Source organism: Strigops habroptila, chromosome W, assembly GCF_004027225.2.
Source record: "Strigops habroptila isolate Jane chromosome W, bStrHab1.2.pri, whole genome shotgun sequence".
Lineage (NCBI taxonomy): Eukaryota > Metazoa > Chordata > Aves > Psittaciformes > Psittacidae > Strigops > Strigops habroptila.
The window spans coordinates 19,581,204-19,585,975 of NC_044301.2; the positions used below are offsets into that span (position 1 = coordinate 19,581,204).

The window sequence follows — 4,772 nt, forward strand, 5'->3', positions numbered from 1 at the left end:
ATGCTCAGCAGATCAGCAGCTTGCAAACTTAGATATTGTCATGGCACTTACTATGATTTACGAGATATCCAGGAATATATTTTCTAAAAGATTGATATGAAGTATTACAGGTTGTATCATTATCGGGTCGTAAGATTTTATTCATGTTAAATATCTCCAGTGCACAAGACAAGCTTGCATCCAGTTTTCATATGTTTATCACAAAGGTATTTCCTTTTTGATTTGAGATCCACTCTGAAGCTGAATTCTGGCTTTACCATCCATATTGCTTACTGAAGTTCTCAAAATGCATCCAAAGGAATTTGCAGCATCACTTCTCTGGGACCAGTGAATACAGTGGATGTTTTCTGCAACATTAGGACAGGCTTTTAAACTCAGACAGGTTTTATTAGTCAGGCAGAAGAGGTCTTAACTGTCTATGCTGACATTATTTGCATGTCTGACCCAAAGCACAGTCTGTCCATGCAGTGGTGGCACATTTCTTACTCCAGCATGCTGATGCTTCACTTTGCTTCACACTCTGGACAAGCTGTTCTCATGTACTTGTTTCCCTCTGTCCTGGGTTCAGCTGTAACAGTTATTTTTCTCCTTCCTAGTAGCTGGTGCAGTGCTGTGTTTTCGACTTTAGCCTGAGAACAATGCGGATAACACACCAATGTCTCCTATAACACACTCCTATATCTCCTCTCTTGGGCAATAGGGTGCCTTCTGTTAATAACTGAGACGGGGGTTGGTACACGTGGGGAGCTGGATAGATTGGATAGATCATATTTCAATTGTTTGAACTCCTGGGACAGCTTTTTCCACCGCTGAAATGATGGAAGGGCTGATATTGTCTTTGAACTCCCAGAGCTGACGAGTCACTTCATCCACTGTTGGCGCTGCTGCCTCACTCCAGGTCCTTGATGCCAATGAGTGGGCATATGATGATGGCGCACTCCGTGTAAGTTTCCGTCACATGGGTCGTGTACATTTGACTTCATCTGGATCTATGGGTGCATTCCTGGCATCTGACTTCGGATATATCATCAGGAGAGGGTACTTCAAAGACCCAAAAGGGTAGCGATGGGCTTTTGGTATCGCTGCCTTGGAGACAGAGGAAATTAAGAGCCCGTCCACCTTGCCTGGTCTCTCAGAGGATCCTTCTGTTGTGGGGTTGCTGAAGGTCGAAGAACAACAAGTGCCAATCGCAACCACAACAGTGCACCGGCAGCAATATCGCACCAACCGAGACTCCCTGATTCCCATCCATAAGCTGATCCATAGACTGGAGAGCCAAGGAGTGATCAGCAGGACCCGCTCACCCTTTAATAGCCCCATGTGGCCAGTGCAAAAGTCTAATGGAGAGTGGAGACTAACAGTAGACTATCGTGGCCTGAAAGAAGTCACACCACCATTGAGTGCTGCCGTACCGGACATGCTAGAACTTCAATATGAACTGGAGTCAAGGCAGCCAAGTGGGATGCCTCAATTGATATTGCCAATGCATTTTTCTCAATCCCTTTGGCAGCAGAGTGCAGGCCACAGTTTGATTAGAGTTGGAGGGGCGTCCAGTACACTTGGAACCGACTGCCCCAGGGGAGGAAACACAGCCCTACCATCTGCCATGGATTGATCCAGACTGCAGTGGAACAGGGGCAAGCTCCAGAACACCTGCAATACATTGATGACATCATAGTGTGGGGTGATACAGCGGAAGAAGGTTTTGAGAAAGGGAGGAAGATAATGCAAATCCTGCTGAAGGCCGGTTTTGCCATAAAACGGAGTAAGGTCAAGGGACCTGCACAGGAGTTTCAGTTTTTGGGAATAAAAGGGCAAGATGGACATCACCAGATCCCCACAGATGTGATTAACGAGATAACAACAATGTCTCCACCAACTAACAAGAAAGAAACACAAGCTTTCTTAGGTGTTGTGGGGTTCTGGAGAATGCACATCCCAAATTACAGTCTGATTGTAAGCCCTCTCTATCACATGACCCAGAAGAAGAATGATTTCAAATGGGGCCCTGGGCAACAACAAGCCTTTCAACAAATTAAGCGAGAGATAGTTCATGCAGTAGCCCTTGGACCAGTCCAGGCCGCGCAAGATTTGGAAAATGTGCTTTACACCTCAGCCGGGGAGGATGGTCCTACCTGGAGCGTCTGGCAGAAAGCTCCAGGGGAGACTCGAGGTCGACCCCTCGGCTTTTGGAGTTGGGGATACAGAGGATCTGAGGCTGGCAGCAGCAGCAGGAGTCTCCCAGTACTATCCCCTTGTCACTGTTGACTGAACTTGACTTCCCTCCGATCATCACCCCAACAAAGAATGAACTTTGACGCAACCAGACGAGCTCAGCAGTATCGTCAGCAGGGAACAATCGAATGCTGCACACCATGTCTCCTGCCCTGAAAGAATGTTATGACAGATGAAGCCCAACGACATGGACTGAACAAACTCACCGAGCTTTATAGGGATGGTCCGTGGACTAAGGCATGATATCTCTGTGTGCGTGTGCGTGTTTGTGTGTGTGTGTGTGTGTGTGTATGTATGTATATATACATAAAGAGACAAAAAGCAATGGTATATTGAAAATGTGGGATCTGAGCATGACGTGAATGGTATGGAGTGAGGGGTGGATACTGTCCTGGGTTCAGCTGTAACAGTTATTTTTCTTCTTTTTAGTAGCTGGTGCAGTGCTGTGTTTTCGACTTTAGCCTGAGAACAGTGCTGATAACACACCAGTGTTTTAGTTGTTGCTAAGTAATGCTTACTCTGATCAAGGACTTTTCAGTCTCTCACACTCTGCCAGTGAGGAGGGGCACAGGAAGCCGAGATGAAGCAGAGACAGGACACCTGACCTAATCGAGAAGTCACTTCTTCTTCCTCTTCCTCTGTTTCATCTATTAATAGCTCTCGTTCAGATGACGTCCCCTGTAGTATGTGCATTGGGTCTTCATCATTCTTCACTACACCGGTTGCTCTTTGTGGCTGTCGTTTTCTTTTCCCCCTGCTTACAGGGGCAACTGATATTGGCATGGATTTGTCCTTTGGTTTATCTGCAGTGTCTGTAACCGGGGTTGGAGTGGCTGCAGTGTCTGTAACCGGGGTTGGAGTGGCTGCAGTGTCTGTTGTTGGGGTTGGTGTAGCTGCTGTGCTTGGGGGTTGAGTAGCTGCGTTGTCTGTTGCGGTCAATGTTTGAGTAGCTGCTGTGCTTATCGCTCAAATTGGTGTAGCTGCTGTGCTTGGGGGTTGAGTAGCTGCATTGTCTGTTGCTGCTGGGGTTTGCATAGCTGCTGTTCTTGTCGCTGGAGTTGGGGTAGCTGTTGTGCTTGGAGTTTGAGTAGCTGTGTTGTCTGTTGCTTTGCCATCAGATCCAGGGACATCTTTTTCCTGCTCCTTACAGAACAGAGCCCTATAGGCATAGGCCAAGCCCCAGCATGTTGCAGCGAGTTGCCTCTCTCTGGTATTGCCAGGACAACAGCACACATTGTCTAAGTGTTCTGCTAATTTTTCCGTATTCCGCATTTGTTCAGGAGTGAAATTCGAAAGCACTGGAGGGGCCAACTGGCTTAAGTGCTTGCCCATACTATCCCACACACCCTGCCACTCATGACTGTCCAGCCTCTGGGAAGATCTCTTGGTAGCATTCTTAAATAGTCATTTAACCTTAGACAAGAGCCTGCTTAGCTTTCGAGATTGCCAAGATCGAGCGTTCTCAGGGTGGTCACACCGTAGGCAAAACAGAGAGAGCATATGCAGCAACAAGCTGGTTCCCAGCAAAAGGAGCAGGATGCTTTCAAGGGCATTGAAAGGATATTCAAGATCTTTAACTTTTCCAGAATCTACTCCTACTGTAAATGGCCTGGTGGGGGAGCGGAGGGTGTGAGGGAATATCTCCTCCATAGGTTGACCCCCCAAGGGAAGGAAAAAAAATGTGTAATTGTTAAAAATTCCCATTATACGCCTCCCATAGTATAGAGGTGATGACCACGCTGAGAACTCAAGCCAGACCAGTTTCATGATCAATGAGTCTATTGTATTACAAATTATTACCATGAAGTACAGCGAAACAAGAACCTCAGCCCAGGCCCCAAAACCTATAAACGTTAAAACAGCAAAAACTGGCTGCAAGTAAGGTATGACATGCTGATACTCAGAACAAGCGCAGCAACTCCAAGAGTAAATAAATCAGCATTGTGACAAGTGACTATTAATCCGAAACAATGAATGCTTATCACAAATACGATTAGACACACTCTGGTCAGATCTGTCATTATCTGAACCCTTTGCCCCATGTTGGGCGCCAAAAAGAACTGTCGTGGTTTAAGCCCAGACGGTAACTCAGAACCACCCAGCCGCTCGCTCACTCTCCCCCTTCTTCCTCCCCCCGCTCCCAGAGGGATGGGGAGGAGAATCAAAAGAATGTAAATCCCACTGGTTGAGATAAGAACAGTCCAGTAACTAAGGTATAATACAAAACTACTACTGCTACCACCAATAATAATAATCATAAGGGAAATAACAAGGGGAGAGAATACAATTGCTCACCACTCACCGACCAATACCCAGCCTGTCCCGAGCAGTGATCCGGGCCTTCTGGCTAACTCCCCCCAGTTTATATACCGGGCATGACGTGCCATTGTATGAAATACCCCTTTGGCTAGTTTCGGTCAGGTGTCCTGTCTCTGCTTCCTCACAGCTTCCAGTGCTCCTCTTCACTGGCAGAGCATGAGAATGAAAAGTCCTTGATTGGAGTAAACATTACTTAGCAACAACTAAAACCACTGGTG

At 46.9% G+C, this 4,772-nt stretch overlaps 1 long non-coding RNA gene across 1 annotated transcript; it reads right to left on the reverse strand.

Moving 5' to 3' along the window:
• Nucleotides 1-588: 588 nt before the first annotated feature.
• Nucleotides 589-2,760, reverse strand: LOC115619091. Its single transcript, XR_003994915.1, has 2 exons — nucleotides 2,692-2,760; nucleotides 589-622 (listed from the first exon to the last, which is right to left on the reverse strand). It is a non-coding gene; the product is annotated as an uncharacterized LOC115619091 (long non-coding RNA).
• Between the last annotated feature and the right edge of the window lie 2,012 nt (nucleotides 2,761-4,772).